Here is a 19,817-nt window from a genome sequence, read left to right as displayed (position 1 = left end):
ACTGTCTACTTTCAGTGAATACAGCTCAGTTGTTGTCATGTGATGATCAGACAGGTATATATAGTTAAACTTCTTATGCTTCTAACTAAATAACTGATATTTTATTTGTCTAGTTGCTTTGACTATCAAAGTCAGTAGTTTATGCTTTTATACCAGAATAACAGAATACTAAGACCTCATTCATTTTTTTTTTTATACTGAGATCTGTTCACATTAAGGGCACATTGGCTGTTGTTCCTCCGCAGTGGAACTGCGTGCAGAAAATCCACAGCATTTATCGGGTATGGTCCCATCATGTGACCAAAAGTTTAAAAATTAATTGCTGATTGTTGGCTGCATAGCACCTGCAAAACTGTGGAGTCATTATCAATTAACATTTAACAGTCAATTTGAAAACTGCATTGACCTGCACATCTGCATGGCTTTTGGTTGTTTCTTGTTTGTGCAGCATGGTTATTAAGGTTAAAGGGTAAAAATAAACTACGGTATATGAGCCAGCTTTATTTGTGTGAGTCACAACCAAAGTGTTGTTTAAACCCATAGCCTGAAACATAAGATGTCTAAAACGGTTTGCAATAGCGTCATGGGTATTTACTTGATTGCCAGTTTCCATTATAACGGCTACAAACAGCTAAATAGTCAACGGATCGATTTTACATAGTAACCTGCAGTATATCATCCTTCTAACTTCCTGAATAACCCAAATAAAACAGACTTGGGTATTCTATTTCCAGGAATATAAAGAAAATCAGATCTACAAGATCTATATTAGGTGCATCTTCTACATTTCAATAGGTTAACTTAAACCACCTAACTGTTTTGCCCGAGTCCGGCTCGGGCAGTGGGAAAAGTATCTAACTGGAGGGGGAGAGCTGCTTTAGATGCTACTACCTGCTGAATGTTATCAGCTAGAAACATGCAACTGGTCTTGTTTGAAAGCTGACAGTCCACTCTTTCATAAAGACCAAAATGACAGCTAAAGTCAACAGCGCAATAGAGGAGAAATCAGTGTTAGAAATTGAGTCGGGAATGCACTTTCTGCTGCATTCACAGCATCCCGATTTCTATCAGTGATATCTTCCCCTGTACTGAATATATTGCTGTCATTCTGGTATTGTCTGCCAGCTTGGGATGTCAGTTTTCAAACAAGACTAGTTGCATGTTTCTACCATTCAGGAAATAGCAGCATCTAAAGCAGCCCTCCCCCTCCAGTTAGCTACTTTTCCCACTGCTGGAGCTGGACTGGGGCAAAACAGTTAAGGGGTTAAAGGGATTCTGTAAACTAGATTAAAGGGGTTTTCTTCGATTTTGATACTGAAGACCTATCCTCACGATAGATTATCGATATCTGACAAGGGGGTGTTTAAGGTCACATCACGTTTTTCTCATATGTAACATATACAAAAAACATATACTTTAAATGGATGCCTCAGACTGATGCCATTCAATGGCATCCATTCACATCATAGAGTACCATTGCTTTTTTTTTTTTTACATTTTTACACATCCTCTACTTAGGCCATATGACCAATGTGACATGACTGGCCTAGGTCCAGCTGAGTCCCATTCAAATGAATTGGCCTGAGCTGAAATAGCAAGCACAGCCGCTATACAATGTGTGGTGTGAGCTTGGTAAGCTGTGAGGAGGCCACAGAGCTCACCGAAGCACCATGACCTCTACAAACAGCTTATCAGCGTGGGGGTCAGGAGTTAGACCACTGATCAGATATTAATCAAGTATCCTGAGGATAGGTCAGACTATTAGCTGCACAGCACTGCATGAGATAAGGAGTTACCAGACTCTGGCCAAGTCCCACTAAAATGCACTGTTCATACTGCCAAGCTCGAGCTAAGGTTGTCCTCTGCATTATGTGCACTTGGCTCAGCAGTCCAGACAATACATTTACGCAGATGTTGCTAGTGCAAAGTAGGGGAAAGGGAGGCAGTATAAAAATGAAAAGTAGCGATCTGGACTCCTTATCTGCAATACTACTCAAGTATTATAGATAATAGTCCTTAATCCAGCTGACAGATTCGCTTCAACTTTATTGTGAATGTCCTTGGTCTTCAGTAAGGAAAAATGTTTATGGAGATCACTAGTTTCTGACTGAAGTATAGTAGTACAACTAAAGTATACAGTGAAATGCTCTGGCCAGCATTTTTTTCTTGTAAAATGTAGACAAATAATTTAAACACAGGAACAATCTCCCCGTTTCTAAATAATTACCCCAGGAGTCAAGGACTGAATCCAATAGAACATGTAAATAGCATAAAGTAATCCTTGTAGATTTTATATTATCACTGCCTCTATTATGTACAGTATTGGAGCTCAACAGTTTCGCTTGTTCAGGGTCATTTTAGGTGAACAAGAGAAGTGGAGGAGTGTAATAAACTCCCACACTCTTTTTTCCAGAGCAGACTGCAAGTAACCACAATATCCCACTCCACAATGGCTTTCTTACAGTGGTTGGGGAACCTGCAGTGTGGGGAGGACTTTGGTGGGATGCTCATGAAGTTTGGCTGTATGTGTTCTGCCTGTGACAAGTCAGTAGCACAGTTCAGTTCTAATACCTAGCTAAAAAAGGCGACTGTGCTGGAAAAATATCCAAGAGGCTTTGCACCAGAGAAAATGAAAATAATTTATATTTCTGCTAGCTTCCAGAGCGCATATGAGCAACGAATGGGTATTTTTGCTTCAGTGTAAGGTTACATTCACACATAGCTTAAAATTATACTGTTGAACCAGTCTATAATACCGCACCAAACTCACAACAACCTCTGCAAAATCTGTTACATTACCTTTTGGATTTAGCAGCGGATATTAGTCATTGGATGACAATGAATATAATGTGCTCAACTTCCTCAGCAAACTACATTTATGACTATGATCCCCATCATGTCTATAATCCACTACAGATTTTTCATGCTGTAAATGAATGGGGTTTGTGAATGCCCCATTCACTAACATTGAACTGTGCTTTGTTGCAGAATTTCAGAGTAGATTCCACAACAAATATGCAATGTGTGAACCTGGCCTATTAGTGTGTTCACTAACACAAGGCACAGAATCATGGTGGGGTAACACACCAGACTGACGTGTGAAAAAAGTGGGGGGAAAAAGAGAAGTAAATCATTAATGTTACCAATAGTAAGTGTATCCTACCTCACCTCTAGTATTAACAAGTGTCTTGTCTTCTCCACTTCTCCAGTCAAAAAAGCCCCCTATTTTCCTACTAGGCACTTTTGAAATAGTCATTGCAGACTTCCCATTTTCCCTGCAGTCAAAGCATTTTTCCCTGGTTAACTCCCCCAGCAGTCACAGCAGGCCTCCCTACTTCCTCAGTAGTTACAGTGGCCACAGTCACAGCAGGCCTCCCTACTTCCTCAGTAGGTACAGTGGCCACAGTGACAGCAGGCCTCCCTACTTCCTCAGTAGTTACAGTGGCCACAGTCACAGCAGACCTCCCTAATTCCTCAGTAGTTACAGTGGCCACAGTGACAGCAGGCCTCCCTACTTCCTCAGTAGTTACAATGGCCACAGTCACAGCAGGCCTCCCTACTTCCTCAGTAGGTACAGTGGCCACAGTGACAGCAGGCCTCCCTACTTCCTCAGTAGTTACAGTGGCCACAGTGACAGCAGGCCTCCCTACTTCCTCAGTAGTTACAGTGGCCACAGTCACAGCAGGCCTCCCTACTTCCTCAGTAGTTACAGTGGCCACAGTGACAGCAGGCCTCCCTACTTCCTCAGTAGTTAGTGGCCACAGTCACAGCAGGCCTCCCTACTTCCTCAGTAGTTACAGTGGCCACAGTCACAGCAGGCCTCCCTACTTCCTCAGTAGGTACAGTGGCCACAGTGACAGCAGGCCTCCCTACTTCCTCAGTAGTTACAATGGCCACAGTCACAGCAGGCCTCCCTACTTCCTCAGTAGGTACAGTGGCCACAGTGACAGCAGGCCTCCCTACTTCCTCAGTAGGTACAGTGGCCACAGTGACAGCAGGCCTCCCTACTTCCTCAGTAGTTACAGTGGCCACAGTCACACCAGGCCTCCCTACTTCCTCAGTAGTTACAGTGGCCAGTCACAGCAGGCCTCCCTACTTCCTCAGTAGTTACAGTGGCTAGTCACAGCAGGCCTCCCTACTTCCTCAGTAGTTACAGTGGCCACAGTCACAGCAGACCTCCCTACTTCCTCAGTAGTTACAGTGGCCAGTCACAGCAGGCCTCCCTACTTCCTCAGTAGTTACAGTGGCCACAGTCACAGCAGGCCTCCCTACTTCCTCAGTAGTTACAGTGGCCACAGTCACACCAGGCCTCCCTACTTCCTCAGTAGTTACAGTGGCCACAGTCACAGCAGGCCTCCCTACTTCCTCAGTAGATACAGTGGCCACAGTGACAGCAGGCCTCCCTACTTCCTCAGTAGTTACAGTGGCCACAGTCACAGCAGGCCTCCCTACTTCCTCAGTAGTTACAGTGGCCAGTCACAGCAGGCCTCCCTACTTCCTCAGTAGTTACAGAGGCCACAGTCACAGCAGGCCTCCCTACTTCCTCAGTAGTTACAGTGGCCATCACCACTAGTCACATTTGATCCTCTCTCTTAATTCCCCCTAATAGTCAAAACCACCATTATAATAATCACCTCCAAAACCATGAATATTTATGCTTTTTTTTACAATACATTATGCTTTGATTAATCAATACACGTAAAGTGCTAAGAGGCATGTCTACAATGTGCAAGGTGTTTACTTTTAGAAAATATAAGGGAATGATGCTATATTAGGACTTTTTAGGTTTCATTTGTAATGTAATTTGTAATGACAAAAGTTTGACTTCTGAAATTCATGACAGTAAAAGGGCTAATAGTACTTTGGCAAATAGAAAGCTATTTCATGGTGCTTGCAAATGTTTCAGGCTAGTGGTCTATCTGTGACTAAAGCTGGTCATGCATTTTAGCTGTCAACCGAATGGTCATTCAGTCAACAGTTATCTCTCACTACATGACTTACAGCAACAGCTAATTTTCCTGGAGAATGAAAGGATGGGGCATATTTGGTATTGTATTATGAAATGCAACCCATTCCCAAAATGTATTTATCCGGTTAGGTCTTATGTGCAAAATGGTGTACTGTAAGGTAATATCCACCTTCTGGCATTTTGAACTAAAGGGGTTGTGCCATAAACTGCTTTTCCCTCAAGTTTTTTTTCAACAATTACTCTAGCTCCCAATTTACCTCTTTTGCAGTTTTCTCTTATCCCCCATCTACTTCCTGGTTTGTCCTAGGTCTGCTGTCAGATCATGCCTTAGGGCTGGATAATATGTTGAAACATCAGCAGATTATGTGACACTAACCACGACTCTTTCTTACCAACCATGCTTCCTACGGCCTACGTTACAAAACTCTAAGGAATACAACTCTACAGCAACTTAATTTCAAAACAGATTTGCCACAAGATGCAGTGGTAGGCTAAAACTTTAAAATTAGACAGGTTTGATAAATGGTGGTATTTGGGGAAAGTGATATAACAGCAGTACCTGTAGGGTGGGTTATATTCATATTAGTAGCACAACTCCCGTAATGGTCATCAGGAGCAAAAGATGGAAAAGCAGGGATTGATGGAAAATCTTCAATCTTACTTCTTGCCATTCTCATTGCCATATAACTAGTAATCTGCTTAAATGAGTTATCTGCTGATTGCAATACCCTGTCCATATGTCTTGTTAGGGCATATGGACATCACAGAGTGGTCCTCACTTGGAAACTTCCTCCATAGGCTAGAACAATTCCTCCATAGGCTACTCCAACTTCCTCCAACAATTCCTCCATAGGCTACTCCAACTTCCTCCAACAATTCCTCCATAGGCTAGAACTTCCTCCATAGGCTCCAACAATGCTCCAGAAGGCTTAGGTATGTATATAAAATATATTAATACATACAAGCCTAAATTCTCAGTTTCCTGTTCTATGATCATACCCCACAGGAATACACAAGTGGAAATCCTTACACACATAATACATGGAACATTAATACAGAGAATGTGCTATGGAGAAGCCAGCCAAGCTAATTAATTTGCAACATATTAATTGCTCTAACAATTGAAAAATCATACACAATACCATGCAAGCTACATGGTAAGAAAACTCAATAGTAGAACAACAAGAAAAAAATGACCAAACAAGGTTTAAGCATAAAACCTGGAAAAACTGCAACAGGAAAACACAAATACAAAAATATTGGACACGTCTATTTGAGAACTGTGGTTTAGATTTACTTGTCACTCCAAAGCTTTTATGCTTTGATGACAAATTTAAAACATAAATTGGCTTAGGAGGAGTTAATGTTGACTTGTAATTTCATCCTAGCCTCCTCGTTTTAAATGGTTTCCAGGTCATAATAAAGTAACCATAACTAAGTTATTATAGAGCTGAATTACACTCTACTAATATGGATTCATTTCAAATGGTTTCATATCTTTCACCACATTCTTCAGGCTCCATCTTTGAAATGAATATTACGCAATGTGTGTAAACAGAATGAACGGAAACTATTTAGCAGCAAATATTTTATATTTGCATTGTGTTTTTCATTAGGAGATTACTTTGCATATTGCATTTGACTGTGGAAAAAATTCAAGCGGTCCAGCAGCCAAAAACCTGAAGTTAGAAAACACATCCCTTATTTGTCTTTTGAAAATGTCAAATATCAGGTTCCATTGTTGTCATGTTAAGAAATGTGACATTTAAACAACCTTGTTTCAAGATTTTGGAAATCCATGCCAGCTACATATTTCTTGTCTGTAAAATGATACTGGCAAGATTTACTCAAGCTGAGGTGCAATCTTACTAAAACACTGGGTTCTCAAATGAAAAGCACAAAACGCCAACACTTGGGAGTCATTGGCTTGGATACATTGTTTAGGCCAGGTATACACTTCCTAGTGTGATGTGGCGACTGTGGTTGCTTTTCTATTGAACTGCTTCTATTGAAAACTGCATCTGTCAGTGTATTTTTACCTGCAACTTTTTATGTTGCTCCTGAAGTCAATGGGAAAAACATGCAAGCATGCCACTCCTGTATGGGATCTGACCACTGATGTCAATGGAAAATATGCCCCCTCAACCCCAAAGTTTTATAACCCTTCCTGGTTATAGGTTATAACATTTGTATCCTTTACACCACCCTGTAGACTATTATTATCATTAATCTCCCATAACTCGTTCCTACCCCCAGACATACTACTATGTCTAGGTGGGGGGGGACTAAATGCAAAATTCCGTACCACGGCATTGTGATTGTGAGTGCAAGCTCAGGAGTCCACACTATATGCAGGGGGTGTCTGCTGTAAAACACAGCTTACAACCTGCCGAAATTACCTGGATCGGATCTAGCTTCAATCTCAGCTGTTTAACAACTTAGGCCTCTTTCACACTTGCGTTGTCCGGATCCGTCGTGTACTCCACTCCACTACGGAATTACACGCCGGATCCGGAAAAACGCAAGTGAACTGAAAGCATTTGAAGACGGATCCGTCTTCAAAATGCGTTCAGTGTTACTATGGCACCCAGGATGCTATTAAAGTCCTGGTTGCCATAGTAGTAGTGGGGAGCGGGGGAGCGGTATACTTACAGTCTGTGCGGCTCCCGAGGCGCTCCAGAATGACGTCAGAGCGCCCCATGCGCATGGATGACGTGCCATGCAATCACGTCCTCCATGCGCGTGGGGCGCCTTGACGTCACTCTGAAGCAACCCGGGAGCTGCACGGATGGTAAGTATACTGCTCCCCCGCTCCCCACTACACTTTACCATGGCTGCCAGGACTTTAGCGTCCCGGCAGCCAGGCTAAACGTCGGATCCGGCAATGCGCCGAAACGACGTTTAGCTTAAGGCCGTATCCGGATCAATGCCTTTCAATGGGCATTCATTCCGGATCCGGCCTTGCGGCAAGTGTTCAGGATTTTTGGCCGGAGCAAAAAGCGCAGCATGCTGCGGTATTTTCTCCGTCCAAAAAACGTTCCGGTCCTGAACTGAAGACATCCTGATGCATCCTGAACGGATTTCTCTCTATTCAGAATGCATTAGGATAAAACTGATCAGGATTCTTCCGGCATAGAGCCCCGACGACGGAACTCTATGCCGGAAGAAAAGAACGCAGGTGTGAAAGAGCCCTAAGATGCCATGCTCATTGAAGATGACAGCATCTAAGTGATCTACAGGTGTGGTTTCAGGACCCCTAGGCCTCTTTCAGACGGGTGTTGCGGGAGAAGGTGCTGGTGCATTGCGGGAACAAGCGCAATTTTTCCGCACAAGTGCAAAACATTGTAATGCGTTTTGCACTCGCGTGCGAAAAATCTGCATGTTTGGTACCCAAACCCGAACTTCTTCATAGAAGTTCGGGCTTGGGATCGGTGTTCTGCAGATTGTATTATTTTCCCTTATAACATGGTTATAAGGGAAAATAATAGCATTCTGAATATAGAATGCATAGTAAAATAGTGCTGGAGGGGTTAAACAAAAAAATAATAATGTTTAACTCACCTTAATCCACTTGATCGCGCAGCCGGCATCTCTTCTGGCTTCTTTCTTTGCTTTGTGCAGGAACAGGACCTGTGGTGACGTCACTCCGGTCATCACATGGTCCATCACATGATCCATCAACATGGTAAAAGATCATGTGATGGATCATGTAATGACCGGAGTGACGTCACCACAGGTCCTGTTCCTGCACAAAGCAAAGAAAGAAGCCAGAAGAGGGAAAAAAAAGGGATGTTATGGTGTAAACACAGTGAAATGTGGTATCATAATTGTATCAACCCACAGAATATCGTTATTTGTGGAGTTTTATCAAAATTGGTGTAAAGGAAAACTGTCTTAGTTGCCCATAGCAACAGATCAGATTCTACATTTCATTCTTCATAGCTCCTTTGGAAAAAAAAAGGTTGGAATCTGATTGGTTGCCTTGGGTAACTAAGACAGTTTACCTTTACACCAATTTTGATTAATCTCCCCCACTGTGTTATTTATACTGCACAACGGACCCTATAAAAAAAAAAAAAAAACATTGACAGAATTTCTATTTCCGGTAAAAAATAAAATAAAAGACAGCACACATAGGATAGTACGCCAGGCACACCGGAATAAAAAAAAATCTAAATAAAAGCACCAGACTTCTTAGACGTGCACCCTAAATAGGGCCTGACTGTAACACCTTGTTACCAATGTTCCTATATAGCCAGATCAAGAAAAAGAGGAAATGAGGCGACGAAAGAATAAAAAATGGAAAAGAAGCTACAGTAGCTGAAAAAAATAAAAAGGGAGAAAGGGAAAGAGAAAGGAACATAAGAAAAAAAAATATTGTAAAGTACCACTAAACCTCACCTCTAAAAAATGGCATTATCAAAAAGACATGTATTTAAAAAAATCATAACATAAAAAACTAAGACATTCAACAAAAAGCATGTCCTGTGGGTCTTATGGCAAAAAACAAACCATATTTAATAAAAAAAAAGTGATTTTATAAACTAAATGTAGTAAAAAAAAAATGATGCAAATTTGGTATCACCATAACCTTATCAAGCTGCAGAAAAAAGTTACCATGTTATTTATATTGCACAGTGAACCACATAAAAAATACAAAAGAAAAAAAAAAACACTGGCAGAATATCTTTGGAAAAAAATAAAAAATTGAATAAGTAATCAAAAATTCTTATGTACTCAAACAAAAAGTTCTCATACAGCTGCCTCGAACCAAAAAAAAATAGCGACACAAAAAAAAGGTATATTTAGTTAGAAAAATTATTTTATTAGGCAAAGGTAGTAAAAAAAACTAAATAAACCTGATAACGTTACTGTCATATCAAACTAAAGAATAAAATTAACATGTCATTTATACTTCACAGTGAACCCATAAAAATAAAAATAAAACGGACATAATAGCTGTTTTTGGTCACCATACTTCTGAAATAAAAGATTAAAAAGTCATAATAGTACCAATTAAAGTTACAGCTTGTCCCTCAAAAATTTAACCCTCACACAGTTCAGTCATCATAATCGTACCATGCCAAAGAATAAAATTAACAGGTCATTTATACTGCATAATAAACCCCACAAAATAAAAAAAATGTTTGGCCACCTCACAAAACAAAAACAAAAGAAACAGCAATATAAAAGTAATATGTACCCCAAAATGGTACAAATCCAAACTACAGCTTGTCCTATGAGCAATAAGCTCCAGTTATAAGCTGCTAAATTTATTTCAGCAAAATCCATGTTCCAAAGTCCAAATAGTGTTCCTTCCCTTCTGAGCCCTCATGTGTCCCCAAATAAGTGTTTATATCCAGATACTAGCTGAAGAACCCGGTTTCGCTCGGGTATATTTAATCGATTTCATTTAATGTTTGTGTGTGTCATTAAAAGATATCAACACTATCCACTATAACAGTGACATCTACAGCACCCCGTCCCCAAAACAGTGACCTCCACAGCCCCCTCCCCTTAACACTGACCCCCTCCCACAGTGCCCCATCCCTTAAAATTGGACCTCCCGCACCCCCTTAACTTTGACCTTTACAGCAGCCTTCCCCTTTAACAGTGACTTTTACAGCATACCACCCCCTTGACAGTGACCTCCAAAGGGGCCCGCCCCCTTAACAGTGGCCTTTACTGGATCAGCGGTGTGTCCTTTTGATCAGCTCACTCTGTGAGCTGCAGTAAGAAAGTCACCCTCCCTTCCACCTCTGCAGCTGACAGAAGTTGATTTTTACCTTCATTTTTTTCAATCCCTGTTGGTCGAGGAGTGGCATAAACAGATCTGGGAGTGGCTTAGCGGGACCTAGAAGTTGATTTTTAACTTCATTTTTTCAATCTCAGTCGGCTGAGGAGTGGGCATGGCCTAACCGAATCGGGGGCGTGTCCTGTTGAATAGCTCACTCTAAGACAGCAGCACTGTGTTGCTGAGTGTAAGCTGCAGGGAGAAAGTAACCCTCCTTCCCACCCCTGCAGCTGATAAAAGTTGATTTTTATGGGAAATTTCAGCCCGCACAACCCCTAGCAGGTGCAGATTGCTATGGCGAAATACAGATACAAATGCAAAAACACAAATGCAATCGCACTCTGCAACCAGCACTCTGCCCTGCCTTTATGCTGGATGTTGAATAAGGCATTGGTGTACATTTTGGCCAAAGCGTAATAAGCCACTCACCACGTCAAGGTCGCCTTCATGAGTGGTCCCTAACACTAGTTCCTACCTTTTATGGGCCACGACAGCCACATAAAGTCCAGGGAGCGCAGGCACAGTATGCACGCCAAGCACACTCTGCTTTTAACCCCGTCCGGTGCCATTACAGCTTTCAACAGATCCAGGGATGCAAGTACCCACATGCATGCTGAGCCCACTATATACTTCTCCTGGAGCCTAATGGCTACTGGTAGGTGCTGTATAAGCAGACTCAGTTTTATACTGACTTTAAAACCAGCCTCCAGGGGGCAGATTAACTGGACAGGTGTGCTTGACTGCTTGGAGATCGCCACGCCTCCAATACCTACTACAAAGAGAAAAATAAGGGAAATTTAGCGTAATGAGTGGCTTATTACGCTTTGGCCAAAATGTACACCAATGCCTTATTCAACATCCAGCATAAAGGCAGGGCAGAGTGCTGGTTGCAGTGTGCGATTGCATTTTGTGTTTTTACAAAGTTGATTTTTACCTTCATTTTTTCAATTCCTGTCAGAGCAGGAGTGGGAGGGGACATGGCCTAACAGATAAGGGCATGGCATAGCGGGACCTAAAAGTTGATTTTTAACTTTAATTTTTTCAATCTCTGTCGGCTAAGGAGTGTTAGGGGGTGTGGGCTAACCGGATCAGAGGCGTGTCCTTTTGAACAGCTCACTCTAAGACAGCAGCACTGTGTTGTCTGAGTGTAATCTGCAGGGAGAAAGTCACCCTCCCTCCCACCCCTGCAGCTAAGGAATGGGGGTGTGGCCTAACCAGACAAGGGGCATGGCTTAGCGGGACCTGGGGTTTTAAGTCTTTTGAGGGTGGACACATTGTGCCAGGGGGCATGTCTGGGCTCTTTCCTGCAAGAGTGACGCCCCTCTGGGCACCTTACTGGATCATTTGCATACCAAATAAACTGGATTTTCAGAGGATAAAAACATCTATTGCTGGAACAAAGGCACATCTTGAAATAAGGTACTAAGTGCTATTAGACCATGGCTTTACTTCAATAGCGATTATCCTTGTGACATATTTCCTTTAAAGCTCTCCTACAGCAGTGAAGAAAAATGGCTGGGTTGTTATGGAAACCTGGAGTAAAACTGTGTATGTGGAGGCTGAAGGACCTGTGAGCTTATATTGGCTGATAAGGGTCATGTGACCAAGCGTCTATTGGCTACGCATTTTTGGGGAATATATCAGGAAAGGTACGTCCTAGAGAGTCGAGACCTGGTCTAAAACCTTGCCGGACACCTGATGTACCTGTGTGCCAAATTTCATGATTGTAAATGAGACGGAATCCTTTAGCGGACATACATACACACACACACACACACACACACATACACTCAGCTTTATATATTAGATAGGATATTGGCATACTCAGAAGAAATTGAGTAACAAATTGTCCTCTTTCTCTAATTAGCCTTTGTGACAATAAAACATTTGGAGTTAAAAAAAAATAATAGTCACGATCCAATATTAATAAAGTCTAGAAAACATCGGGGGGGGGGGGGGGGTCAAAACCATCACTACACCCCTTGAGCGTGTGTAGTTTCCAAAATGTGATAATATTTAGGGGTTTCCACTATACTATTCCATTTACATAGCCGTATGAGGAATTGTTTTTGTGAGACAAGTTGCACTTCCTAATTCCACCATTTAATAATGGATATGATGTAATGGGGAGCTGAAAAACAAAAATCGAAATGGGGTGAAATAAAGAAAAACACTATTCTGCAACAGTTTTATGGGTTCTATTTTAACAGAGGTCCCTATACGGTAAAAAAGACCTGTTACTTCTCCAGGTCAGTATGATTATGGCAATACCACATATGTATATCTTTTCTTGCATTTTATTACTTAAAAGAAAGAAAAAAAAAAGCTGTGTGAGGGGTAATTTTGTGCAGGGCGATCTGGACTTTTCATTGATACCATTCTGGGATATAAGACTTTTTGATCACTTTTTAGAAAAAAAAATTGTGGGAGCTGAAGCAGCCAAAAACTGTTTACACTTTTTTTTTTTTTTTATAGCTATATATATAGATATATAGTGAGGAACAGAAGTATTTGACCACCCTGTGATTTTGAAAGTTCTCCCACTTAGAAATCATTGAGGGGTCTGAAGTTCACATTGTAGGTGCATTCCCACTCTGAGAGACAGAATAAAAAATAAATCAGGAAATCACATTGTACGATTTTTAAAGAATGTATTTGTCTTGGACCGCTGAACATAAGTATTTGAACACCTGAGAAAAAGCAAGAATTCTGGCTCTCAAAAACCTGTTACTGTGCCTTTAAAAAGTCCACCTCTACTCCACTCATTAATCTAACTTAGTAGCACCTGTCTGAGCTCTTTAAAGACACCTGTCCACACCACAATTAGTCAGACGCCAACTACTACCATGGGCAAGACCAAAGAGCTGTCAAAAGACACTAGAGACAACATTGTGGACCTCCACAAGGCTGGAAAGGTCTACGGGGCAATTGCCAAGCAACTTGGTGAAAACAGATCAACTGTTGGAGCAATTGTTAGAAAATGGAAGAGGCTAAAGATAACTGTCAGTCTCCCTTGGACTGGGGCTCCATGCAAGATCTCACTTCATGGGGTATCACTGATGATAAAAAAGGTGAGAAATCAGACCAGAACTACAAGGGAGGAGCTGGTCAATTACATGAAGAGAGCTGGGACCACAGTTTCAAAGGTCACTGTCGATAGAACACTACGCCGTCATGGTTTCAAATCGTGCATTGCACGGAAGGTTCCCCTGCTCAAGTCATCACATGTCCAGGCCCGTCTGAAGTTTGCCAATGACCATCTGAATGATCCAGAGGCGGCATGGGATAAAGTCATTGGGTCAGACGAGACCAAAGTAGAACTTTTGGGTCTAAACTTCACTCGTCGTGTTTGGATGAAAAAGAAGGATGAGTTGTATCCCAAGAACACCATCCCTACTGTGAAGCATGGGGGTGGTAACATCATGCTTTTGGGGTGCTTTTCTGCGAAGGGGACAGGTTGACTGCACTGTATTAAGGGGAGGATGAATGGGGCCATTTATTGTGAGATTTTGAGCAACAACCTCCTTCCCTCAGTTAGAGCATTTAAGATGGGTCGTGGCTGGGTCTTCCAACATGGCAACGACCCAAAGCACACAGCCAGGATAACCAAGGAGTGGCTCTGTAAGAAAAACATTTAGTTTGCGCTCCGCTATGAGTTTGTCACATGATGGATTTTTTTCAGAATGTTATGCGCACTGTACACGTTGCTGCTTGTGTGCTGCAGCGTGTGTTCTTCTTAGGGTGAGTTATATTGATGCACATTGCACTGACGTAGATGTTTCTTTTTGTCTGGTGGTTATTCGTTGTTTTTGTGTGTTTTGCTTATTTTTCTTGTTTGTTGACTGTAATGATCTAGTTTGTTCGCTGTAATGCTCTCTTAAACTGTTTTTCTGGCTTCTTGGGTTGTGTGTGCTGTTGGATGGAGGACGTGGGACCGATATGTTGCCATGTGGCCCGCCTCGTGGTCCGGTTGCCGGGGGACACACCACACTGCGCATGTGGGGCGGAAATATTGGGCAAAATTCCGGCTGGGGCCTCGTCGTTTCCGGGGGGCGGCGCATGATGCGGTTCACATGGCAAGAGTGCAGGTAGAGGAGTTCCCCCCGGTGGCGGAGTTTGGTCCCCTCCCTTGAATGAAGTGGGCTGTTTTTTGTGGTGCTTTAGAAATGTAGAGGGCTGGTGTGGACAGGAAGGGGAGGCACACAACTATACCAGGCCGTGCGGCGGGTCACGTGACTCGTACGTCATATAAAGGTGACGCCTGAGTATGCACGGCAATGATGCTATTTTACCAACCAATCAAGCCGAACGGGTCACGTGTTGTGTGACACGGTATCGGTAAAAACATGATCTCATTGGCTGCTAAGAGAGATGTGATCCTCTGTGTGGTATGATGACAAATTTGCATAATTATGGGCGGCTGTGTGTGTACGCATACCACTGGTCGGCACTTAACTGTGGGAGTATATAGGAGGGCCATATAGTAGTTTGGAGTATGCCCCATTAGGAAGCGTGAGCGAAATGATCGTCGGGCGGCTACTCCAGACCAGGGTCAGTAAGGAACATATTTTGCGGGATTTCTGCATTTTTACTGTTTTTTCTCTCCCCCTGCAGTTTGTGTGGTGTGGGGTGACACTCAGGTTCACATAGCCTGACCGGTTACTGTGCCTTGCTTCTTATTGCCCTGTGTGTCATTCTGACTACAACTCCACTTCACTGAAACTGCTATAACTGTGGGTTGGGGGGTACTAGTCCCTAATTGGTCTGGAGTCTTTTCTCTGTTTTTATATAAAGGTTTGTTAACACTATCGTCTTTCTATGATAACTGCTTTTGTGTACATGTTTTTATGATATACTGCTGATGGATATCTAATAAAGAAATTATTGATTATGATAACCTCTTGTGTGGTAGCTTTTCTAAGCATTTATAGGTGATATATGTGGCTCTGTAAGAAGCATATCAAGGTTCTGGCGTGGCCTAGCCAGTCTCCAGACCTAAAACCAATAGAACATCTTTGGAGGGAGCTGAAACTCTGTGTTGCTCAGGTGACAGCCCAAAAACCTGACAGATCTAGAGGAGATGTGTGGAGGAATGGGCCAAAATCCCTGTTGCAGTGTATGCAAACCTGGCCAAGAACTACAGGAAACGTTTGACCTCTGTAATTGCAAACAAAGGCTTCTGTACCAAATATTAACACTGATTTTCTCAGGTGCTCAAATACTTCTGTTCAGCAGTGCAAGACAAATACATTCTCAAAAAATCATACAATGTGATTTCCTTTTATATACATATTTTTTTATTCTGTCTCTCAGAGTGAATTTCAGACCCCTCCACGATTTCTAAGTGAGTGTGCAAATACTTCTGTTCCTCACTGTATATACACACACACAGTCCAAAAGTTTCAGGTGGTTTTGGAAAAACATGGTACTAGGTAAGAATGTGTTAGGAAGTGCTACTAGTTTACTTTTACCAATTAACAAAATGCTAATTGAATGAACAAAAAAAAAAATCTAAACTAAAGCACCCTTTCATTAAGATACTTATCCATCAAGCAGCCTTACAGTAAGATACTTATTATTATTATTATTTATTATTTAAGCGCCATTCATTCCATAGCGCTGTACATATGATAAGCGGTGCACATACATAACAGACAATTGTACTAATCATAAACAAGATGAGTTACAAACTGGTACAGAAGGAGAGAGGGCCCTGCCCGTGAGGGCTTACAATCTACATGGTATGGGAGAAGGACACAGTAGGTGCGGGTTGGGTTGGTCATGGCGGCAGCAGGGTCATTGGTTGTAGGCTTGTCTGAAGAGGTGGGTTTTCAGGTTTCTTTTGTAGGATTCCACTGTAGGTGAGAGTCTGATGTGTTGGGGTAGCGAGTTCCAGAGTATGGGGGATGCACGGGAGAAATCTTGGAGTCGATTGTGGGAAGAGGCGATAAGAGGAGAGGAGAGAAGGAGGTCTTGTGAGGATCGGAGAGTGCGTGTGGGGATGTATCGGGAAAGTAGCTCAGAGATGTAGGGAGGGGACAGGTTATGGACGGCCTTGTATGTGTTTGTCAGTACTTTGAAGTGGATTCGTTGGGCAATGGGGAGCCAGTGAAGGGATTGGCAGAGGGGAGAGGCAGAGGAGTAATAAGGTGAGAGGTGGATTAGTCGGGCAGCGGAGTTGAGGATAGATTGGAGGGGTGCGAGGGTGCTAGATGGAAGGCCACAGAGGAGAATGTTGCAGTAGTCTAGGCGGGAGATAATGAGGGCATGTACGAGCATTTTCGCAGATTCAAAGTTAAGGAAAGCACGGATGCGGGAGATGTTTATCCATCAAGCAATACCATCAGGGAGGCTTCTGACTGGCTCCAAATGTATTTTGCATCAGGACTATGACCCCAAACATACAGTCAATGTTAATAAAAAACAAAACAAAAAAAAAACCACTATCTTCAGTGTAAAATAGAACATAGAGTCCTGGAAGTGATGATATGGCTCCCAAAGAGCCCAGAACTTATCAAGTCTGCAATTACATAAAGAGACAGAAGGATTTGAGCAAGCCTACATCCACAGAAGATCTAGGGTTTTCCAAGACATTACAACTGATGATCTATCCTCAGGATAGGTCATCAGTATCTGACCAGTGGGGATCCAACACCTGGGACTCCCGCTGATCAGTAGTTTGAGTAGGCATTGGCACTCCAGTGAGTGCTGCAGCCTTCTCCCTGCTTACCAAGCACTGTGCCGTACATTGTATAGCAGCTGTGCTTGGAATCGCGCTCAGCCCCATTCACATCTATGGGGCTAAGCGGCGCCTAGACCATGTGACTGATGAACATGTCGTCACTGGGCTAAGAAAAGCTGAGAAAAGGCCATGGCGCTCCTGCGAGAACCTCTGCCTTCTCAAACATCTGATCGCCGGGGGTCCCGGGTGTCGGATCCTCACTGATCAGATACTGATGACCTATACTGAGGATATGTCATCATAAACTCTCGGAAAACTCACTATAATAGCACTTCTATTTTTAAAAGCATTCTTACTTTTCAGCATTTTTTCTACATCTACCACAGTACCATGTAATTATATACACTCACCTAAAGAATTATTAGGAACACCATACTAATATGGTGTTGGACCCCCTTTTGCCTTCAAAACTGCCTTAAATTCTACGTGGCATTGATTCAACAAGGTGCTGATAGCATTCTTTAGAAATGTTGGCCCATATTGATAGGATAGCATCTTGCAATTGATGGAGATTTGAGGGATGCACATCCAGGGAACCAAACTCCCGTTCCACCACATCCCAAAGATGCTCTATTGGGTTGAGATCTGGTGACTGTGGGGGCCATTTTAGTACAGTGAACTCATGGTCATGTTCAAGAAACCAATTTAAATGATTCGAGCTTTGTGACAAGGTGCATTATCCTGCTGGAAGTAGCCATCAGAGGATGGGTACATGGTGGTCATGAAGGGATGGACATGGTCAGAAACAATGCTCAGGTAGCTTGTGGCATTTAAACGATGGCCAATTGGCACTAAGGGGCCTAAAGTGTGCCCAGAAAACATCCCCCACACCATTACACCACCACCACCAGCCTGCACAGTGGTAACAAGGCATGATGGATACATGTTCTCATTCTGTTTACGCCAAATTCGGACTCTACCATTTCAATGTCTCAACAGATATCTAGACTTATCAGACCAGGCAACATTTTTCCAGTCTTCAACAGTCCAATTTTGGTGAGCTCGTGCAAATTGTAGCCTCTTTTTCCTATTTGTAGTGGAGATGAGTGGTACCCGGTGGGGTCTTCTGCTGTTGTAGCCCACCTTTCTTTCCCATTCTGACATTCAGTTTGGAGTTCAGGAGATTGTCTTGACCAGGACCGCAACACTACATGCATTGAAGCAACTGCCATGTGATTGGTTGACTAGATAATCGCATTAATGAGAAATAGAACAGGTGTTCCAAATAATTCTTTAGGTGAGTGTATATACACACGGGGGGGGGGGGGGGGGGGGTCTGTATTCATCATGGAGCTTTAAGTGAGCAGAGTTTAGACGCTTTTAGAAATATTAATATTATCATTTGCATATAACACTTATATTAGCACATCTTAATATAACGGAATAGTCAAAGTTATTCAACATAGTAAAGGGCTGGCAACAGAAATATTATTCCTAACATTTGGAAAATGCAATTGCATTTGGGAGGAGGTCTGGTACAGTGGTTAGGGAGTTGGTCTTGTGGGTTTAATCTATGACTGGCCATTTCATCTATGTACTGTTCATTTACGATTATATTTTTATTATTCTAATAAGAATAATAATAAAGTTTAAGTTTAAGAAGAAAGACAGTTAACAATTATGCCTTATAAAAACAATCTATCTTTTACTGCTCCTAAATAGAATAGATAAAAGGAGTATTTATAAATAAAACAGCATGTCTCCTTAGGAATACTAAGTACTTCTCAGCCTGCCTCTGTTCTCCCATTCCCAGCACTTGCCTATCTATATATGTGTGACTTGTCCCTGTCTATCTAACTTGCTGCTGGCACCTTTGCCAATTACTATATCTGAAATTGTACCCTATTTCTGAAATGTCCTTGACTAAATGCCTTGCTGCCAGTGCTGATCATTGAAAGCTCTGCATATTTTTCTCTTCCCTGTGCTGATCTGATATGGATGACCTATCCTGAGGATAAGATTTCTAATTGTCTGTGTTGTGGGAGCATAGTGTATGTATCTTTCAGTTTCGTGTCTCATGTCCCAGGAGAATGGTTTATTATAAAGGAACACTCAGAATGTTCAACTCATGTCATTTATCTCCTGTCTTGTCTGTGCCAGTTACTGCACTATACAATCGATTAAAAAGATTAAACCAACACTAACTTGGGTAAACATTATTATAGTGTCTCAAGAAATGTTAGTAATGTTCAAATAGTTAAAAAAAATATATATTTAAATATTTGTATACCTTTTGCTATGTTTCTTATGTGTGTGAACAGTTACATATACATTCCACAATATTACAATCTTTTATGGTATTGGGCTTTGAT

The 19,817-nt window shown here is 42.2% G+C and overlaps 2 protein-coding genes across 2 annotated transcripts in view; one reads left to right on the top strand and one right to left on the bottom strand.

Annotated features, from left to right (window-relative positions):
* Positions 1-19,817, bottom strand: part of NT5DC1 (5'-nucleotidase domain containing 1) — a 273,566-nt gene that overhangs the window by 150,582 nt on the left and 103,167 nt on the right. The window lies entirely within an intron of this gene.
* Positions 1-19,817, top strand: part of COL10A1 (collagen type X alpha 1 chain) — a 76,576-nt gene that overhangs the window by 1,054 nt on the left and 55,705 nt on the right. The window lies entirely within an intron of this gene.

Source organism: Bufo gargarizans, chromosome 4 (genome assembly GCF_014858855.1).
Source record: "Bufo gargarizans isolate SCDJY-AF-19 chromosome 4, ASM1485885v1, whole genome shotgun sequence".
In the NCBI taxonomy this organism is placed as follows: domain Eukaryota; kingdom Metazoa; phylum Chordata; class Amphibia; order Anura; family Bufonidae; genus Bufo; species Bufo gargarizans.
Note: the sequence above shows the minus strand (reverse complement) of the source record. Positions and strands in the feature narration are given on the sequence as shown.